Below are 7,906 nucleotides of genomic sequence, written 5' to 3' on the forward strand. Positions count from 1 at the left end.
GAGGATATAAAAAAGACGGACCCTCGGGAAGTGGGTGCGCGCCGTTGGTGGAGCAGGGACTCCCCGGCCGCCCAGCGCTGTTTTGCTTATTGCCGCTTGCTAAAATAAATAATTGAAATTTAATTTGTCCTAACTTGCATCATTTTGGCAAGATAGTCTATAACAAAATTGGTGCCGTGACTCGGATAGAGGCAATCTGGTGGGAAGCCCCATACGGGGAGGCGCGCCCCGCTGAGTTCAGCGGCCCCGGCTGAGTGCTATCACATCACACCCTCTACCGACGAACTCCAAAACTCGGCAACAAGCAAAAAAAAAAATACCGGTAACCCCGTAATCTTTGTGCACGAAGCCCCGGACCAAGACGCAGGGTTGCGTGAGTATAGGCCGGTTACCGTTCGGTGGGGTTGGGTTTCCCGGAGCGTGGTGTGTGAGACGCCCAGCAGGGCGAAGCGAGTGCGGACCCCTCGGTAGTGCAGTTCCCATATCCCGCGAGGGACTGGGTCACGAAAAGGGGGAAGCGAATTGTGTGAGTGTGTGAAGGCGCTCCGGAAGATGGGACAGAAGAAAAGCAAGCCTTCTGATCCCATGGGTGATTTGGGACCCGAGGTGAGGTACCCCCAAATACCACCAGATAGCCCTTTAGGCTTGATGTTAAACCATTGGGAAGATTACCCCTCTAGGCGGGGTAAGGACCAAGCAAAAATGATTTATTATTGTATGGAAGTTTGGGGAGGGAAACAAATCAGAGGCGATCATCTCTATTGGCCTGTTTTTGGGTCCTTTGAAGAATGGGTCTGCCAAGCCCTAAACATTTATGTCAACTCAAGGGAACCCTTTAATTTAGAGGAGAGTGAATATGCACAGGTATGGATAGCATCAGATACCCGAATAAATCTATATCCTCTAAAAGAAAAAGTTAAGAAAAAGAAGGTACGTGATGAGGACGAACCTCCCACCTCTCCTCCTCCTTACATACCTCCACCCCCACCGCCGGCGCCTTCACCTCCTCCGACTGCGCCGGAGGACCCAGAGAATTCAGACTCCCCACCTGAATCCCCGAAAGAACCGAGACGAATAACCCGTAGTCAAACTAGAATGGGGTGGGGTGATAGTGGCTTGTACCCCCTAAGGGAGGTTGCGATGGGAGGACCCCAGCCTGGCATGGGATATGTGACTGTCCCTCTTAATTCAGGGGACGTCAGAGAATTTAAAAAAGAGATGGGGAATCTATTGGAGGATCCCTTAGGTGTGGCGGAGCGGGTGGATCAGTTTTTAGGACCAAACATCTATACCTGGGATGAAATACAAGCCATAATGGCTATACTATTCACTGTTGAAGAAAGGGATATGATCAGGAGAGCAGGAATGAGAATTTGGGATCAACAGCATCAGCAAGGTCCGGCAGCAGATGTAAAATGGCCTCTAAATCGACCTAATTGGAATAATCAAAATGAAATCGATAGAGGTCATATGCAAGACCTGAGGACGATTGTAATCCAGGGTATAAGGGAATCAGTCCCTAGAGGACAAAATATAAACAAAGCCTTTAGTGAACATCAGAAAAAGGATGAAACTCCTACTGAGTGGTTAGAGAGACTGAGGAAAAATCTTCAGCTTTACTCAGGACTAGACCCTAATACCCCAGTGGGACAGGCATTGTTAAAGACACAATTTGTGGCAAAAGCATGGATAAATATTAGAAAGAAGCTAGAAAAAATAGAAGATTGGCAGGATCGGGGGTTGGATGAATTACTGAGAGAAGCACAGAAAGTCTATGTCCGAAGGGAGGACGAGACTCAAAAGAAACATACCAGAATGATGGTAGCTGCGATAAGGGAAGGACAGAGAGTGAACAGTACTGGGAGAAAACAAGAAGGTCAAAGAACAGGCTATAGAACAAAGGAACCGGAGAGAGAGAGAGAAAAAGGGAGTATTGTCTACTTTTATTGCGAAAAAAAAGGTCACACAAAGAAGAGCTGCAGAAGGAGAATGATGGATGAGAGAATGTTTAAAGAAGATTAGGGGTGTCAGGGGCTCTATTTGCTGGGGACCCGAGAACGAACTGAACCCTTGATAAAGTTAAAAGTAGGTCCTCAGCAACAGGAGGTAGAATTTTTAGTAGATTCAGGAGCGGAGAGATCTACTGTTCAATCATTGCCCCAAGGATGTAAGATTTCATCAGAAAAAGTACAAGTAGTTGGGGCGAAAGGAGAACCATTCGGAGTACCGGTAATTAAAGATGTACTCCTTGAAACAGATTCTAAAGTGGGGGTGGGATCCTTATTGTTAGTACCTGAGGCAGATTATAACCTACTGGGGAGAGATCTAATGATTGAATTAGGAATTAGTTTGGAAGTAACAGAACACAAACTTGAAATCAAACTATGCCCCCTACGGGTTGAAGATGAGACTAAAATCAACCCTGAAGTGTGGTACACTCCGGATACGGTGGGAAAACTGAATGTTGAACCTTTTATGGTAACCATCCGGGATCCTGAAGTACCGGTGAGGATTAAGCAATATCCCATACCTCTGGAGGGAAGGCAAGGATTAAAACCAGAAATTCAGAGATTAATAAAGCAGGGATTATTGGAACCCTGCATGTCCCCTTTTAATACTCCCATTTTACCTGTCAAGAAGGCGGATGGGGGGTACAGATTAGTCCATGACCTAAGGGAAATTAACAAAAGGACTGTAACTAGATTCCCTGTAGTAGCTAACCCACACACTCTCTTAAGTCAATTAGGCCCAAACGACCGGTGGTACAGTGTAATAGACTTGAAGGACGCTTTCTGGGCATGTCCCTTAAAAGAGGAGTGTAGAAACTATTTTGCTTTTGAGTGGGAGGACCCAGACACCCACAGGAAAACTCAACTCCGGTGGACAGTCCTACCCCAAGGTTTCACTGAATCCCCAAACCTGTTTGGGCAAGCTTTAGAACAAATTTTGCAGGATTACCAGATAGGAGATACCCTTACCCTAGTCCAGTATGTAGATGATCTTTTAATAGCAGGGGAGGATGAGGAAAGGATTCGAGAAGAAAGCATCAAGTTGTTAAATTTCCTGAGCTTAAAGGGACTGAAAGTGTCAAAATCCAAATTGCAATTTGTTGAAAAGGAAGTTAAATACCTAGGGCATCGATTAAGTCAAGGAACTAAGAAATTGAATCCAGAAAGAGTGAAAGGGATACTTTCCCTACCAAGTCCAAAAACTAAAAAACAAGTCCGGCAGCTATTAGGGCTATTTGGATATTGTGAGCAGTGGATCAAAGGGTATAGTGGAAAGATAAAGTTTTTATACACCAAAATAACTAAAAATGGATTATTAAAATGGACTCAGGAAGATGATCAACGGTTAAAAGAACTAAAAACTGAATTAGTAAATGCTCCTGTTCTGAGCTTGCCCGACCTGAAAAGACCATTTTTCTTATTTGTCAACACAGAGGAAGGAACTGCATTTGGAGTATTAGCCCAGGAATGGGCAGGAAAAAAGAAACCAGTAGCATATATCTCAAAATTACTGGACCCCGTAAGTCGGGGATGGCCTACATGCCTACAAGTTGTGGTGGCAGCTGCTTTGTTAGTTGAGGAAGCGCATAAAATAACTTTTGGTAGTGAATTAAGGGTACTATCACCCCATAATATTAGAGGTGTGTTACAGCAAAAAGCAGAAAAATGGATAACCGATACTAGACTAGTAAAATATGAGGCAATCCTCATTACGTCCCCCCACCTGACCCTTGAAACAACATCGTTACAAAATCCAGCCCAATTTTTGTATGGAAAACCTAGTCAAGATCTTTTTCATGATTGCCTCCGTAACATCGAGGAGCAGACTAAGATAAGACCAGATTTGGAAGAGGAGGAATTAGGGAAAGGAGAAAAATTATTTGTAGATGGATCCTCTCGAGTGGTAGAAGGGAAAAGAAAATCAGGGTATGCCATAATTGATGGAAAAACTTTTAAGGTGATAGAATCAGGACCCTTGAGTCCCAGCTGGTCAGCACAGGCATGTGAATTATATGCAGTATTAAAGGCTTTACAATTACTAAATGGAAAAGTGGGAACTATATACACTGATTCTAGATATGCCTTCGGAATAGTACATACCTTTGGGAAAATATGGGAAGAAAGAGGTTTAATCAATTCTCGGGGAAAGAGCCTAGTACATCAGGAGTTAATATCACAAATTTTGCAAGCTATACGAGGGCCCAGCGAAATTGCGGTAGTACACGTAAAAGGACACCAGAGGGGGCTAAATCCTTTAGTACGGGGGAATAACCTTGCTGATCAAGAGGCAAAGAGAGCAGCGCTATCAGCACTGGACTTGGATGATCCGATAGAGGACAGAAAGCGGTGTGTTAATTGTGGAGATAATTACCTCCCCTGTTATGGTTGCTGGAAAGAATACGGAGTAGACGGTATAGAATGTGTATGTGAAAGACCAGGGTTTAAGTGGTGCTTTTTCCATGGAAAATCCTATGAACTTTTAAGTTTTACTGTTCAAGAACAAGCAAAATTAAATCAAATGGGGATTAAACAGAAAGCTAATGGAAAATGGGAACTCCCGGACGACCGAGAAGTTCTCCCAAAACCCATAGCTACCAAGATAATGCAGCAATTCCATAAAAACACTCATTGGGGAACTCAGGCATTAGTGGATCAATTTGCAACTAAATACATGTGCATTGGGATATATGATATAGCCAAACGAGTGATAGGAGAATGTCTCGTTTGTCAAAAAGTAAATAAACATCAAATAAGAAAACGAGTATATGGGGGGCGAGAATTGGCTCATAGACCTTTTGCAAGAATACAAATAGACTTTACTGAATTACCAAAGGTGGGGAGGTATAAATACCTATTAGTAATTATAGATCATTTAACTCAATTCGTAGAAGCCTTTCCCACAGCCCGAGCCACAGCTCACACAGTAACAAGGATATTACTTGAAGAAATTATACCTCGGTATGGAGCAATAGAAGCAATAGACTCAGATAGAGGTCCACACTTTGTATCCAGAGTAGCCAAAGAGACTTTGGCTGCCCTGGGTACACAATGGCAATACCATACTCCGTGGCACCCGCAGAGCTCAGGGAAAGTTGAACGTATGAACGAAGAAATAAAAAAACAACTTACCAAACTAATGTTAGAAACTAAAATGTCATGGGTAAAGTGTCTCCCTTTAGCCTTGTTAAATATCAGAACTCAGCCCCGAACTGATGTAGGCATTTCTCCCTTTGAAATGCTATATGGGATGCCCTATGATTTAGAAATGCCACCGGATCACCCCCAACTTGAAGAATTAAAGATAAAGTCCTACCTGATACAGCTAATGGCAAGGAGAAAACAACTACAGGCTCGGGGGATGGTAGTACAAAGGCCTCCATTGGATGTGGCCATGCATCAAATCCAACCAGGAGATAAAGTACTAACCAAATCATGGAAAGAATCTTCTTTGACCCCCCGTTGGGAAGGACCCTATGTTGCTCTTATCACTACAGAAACTGCTGTTCGGACTGCTGAGAAGGGGTGGACACACGCAAGCCGAGTAAAGGGACCTATACAGGATCCGGCCTGGAAAGTGACCAGCCCTCCTGGGGATCTACGAGTCACCCTTCGGAAAACCTGAAAGAACTCTCTACACATTGTGAGATAAGAACCTACGAAGGACTCGATGAGTGAGACCCTGATATTTTTGTCCAATTGAAACTTATATTTGTTTTCCTTTTATATGCATAAAGTGTAAAGTGTAATGTATGTAAAGAAGGCTGGGGGATTCATAATGCACATGGAATAAATCTTCGGTCTAGTTGTAATCAGTGTTATTAACGAGAACAGAGATTAACTAATCAGGCCCTAAAACTGGAGATTCTAAAACTTGGTAGAAAATATTTACTAAAGAGAGTGCACTCACTCTAATTGGCCTACTCAATAGCACTCTCAGATCCTAAGGGTGATCTGTAGAAAGCACATCCCCTGGGTCCCCTGTCGTGAACCCGAGGTCAAAGATAAAAACTGGGAGACCTATGTGTCCCGGAGTAGAGGCAAACGTACCCCTGAAGAATACGGCTGCTGCCGAGAAGATGGAACACCCTGCTGCTCTAAGCAACAGAGTAGGCAGAGGAGGCAGAGACGTATCAAAGTGGGGAAAACTTTACTGCCCTACTCTGAAGAAAAAAGGACCTCTGAGGGAGAAGGGCCAGACGAGAGTGTCAGACACCCCGATACAAAAGAGACTAAGAAAAAATATGCAAATCTATAGAATCCCGTCAGCCTTCTATTGGAGCTATTGGATAGTCTGGCTAGGTGTATTAGCTACAATGAATACACTACCAGGATGGGCTAGAACGACTAACCAATCCCACCAACCTTTTGAACATACCCTAACTAATCAAATTATATGGCCTTGGACAGATGCTTATTATGGACATACAGGAAGTATGGATGCAGATTTGTATGGGACAGAGTTAGCAACTGCCATACTAAGCAATAACCTAACACTCCAAACATATAAATGGGAGAATTCATCCCATACCTGGACAGCTAAAAAAGGAGATGAGATACAGATAGGCTGCAGAGTATTCAATGTAAATGTGATAATAAGTCGGCACCCTTTAATTCAAACCGTCCGTCAGCCCCCTTTTACTCAAATCGTTATCAGAGACAAAACGGAATCTAAAATAGCTCAAACCCGTTGTGAGTCGGAAGCCTGTTGGTATGCATTTACTGCAACCCAACCGGTGTCCATAGTTTGTTTGGGAGGGACCAGGTCAGGAGATCAAGCTATATCTTTCCGATTTCCATTGAATATACAGGAGGAAACTACAACAACCACAACCCACGCTCCCAAAGAGACTACTCAGACTACTCATACTGTTCCAACACAACCAACAGTCGTGCTTAGCCCAAGAATTTTTAAAATTGGACCATATGCAATTAGAAATACAGGTCAACAACAAATGCTGTTTAACCCGGCGTGGTCTCTCAAACAAGTTGAATTGTTAATGCAAAATAATGTTTCAAATATTCAACCAGCATGTTCACCTTTCCTAAAGACTTCTTACGAGGGATGGACAACCTGGCTGCAAAAACAAACTCCTCACACAAAAAGAACGCAGAGAGACTTAACCGGTGCTTTGAAAACAGGATTGGGAGTTTTAAATAGTATTGATTCGGAGGTGATAATGAACAAATTGGCTACCTCAATTAGTGATTTAACTAATATACAAAGGCCTTTGCAATCTTCCTTATTGACTTTGGGGACTAACCAGTGACTGTTGTCGAATATATTACCAAAAAGGGAAAAGGTAAATATAAAGGATCATGAATTGATTACAGATGCACTCAGTGTGCTCCAAAATAACCTCTCTTTAGCTCTCAGCTGCATCCAGGCTCAAATATGGATGCAGTCGATAGCTACCTCAATTATAAGAGAAGGTGAAGAAGGTATTCTTCCTACTGAAATTCGAAGAATAATTTGGGACAGTGCTACTAATTTTGAAAAGAAACTCCAATCCTGGTGGAACCTGGTAAACTTTACCTATGACCCCATCACAAACACAGCTACTACCTTTATACTCACTATTTACAATGCCACCATATACCAAATTTATCCTATCATTACATTAAGGCTGAATCACAACGGAACCATACTCTATCCTTCTGAGCATAGAGTATGGGCCCGAAAGGTAAACGAAAAATGGCAAACTGTCAATCTAGAGTCCTGCATTGTACGGGAACAACAAGGATTCATTTGTGAAGGCAATGCAATTGAGGCACAAGATATTTGTTTAGATACCGAACAAAATATTTGTCACTTTGAGGTCCATCCCAATGAAAATCCTAAAACAGTACTTATATATATTGGCAAAGGTTGTGTATGTTTGAGGACAGTTTGTGAATTC

This window comes from Strix aluco, chromosome W (genome assembly GCF_031877795.1).
Source record: "Strix aluco isolate bStrAlu1 chromosome W, bStrAlu1.hap1, whole genome shotgun sequence".
Classification (NCBI taxonomy): Eukaryota; Metazoa; Chordata; class Aves; order Strigiformes; family Strigidae; genus Strix; species Strix aluco.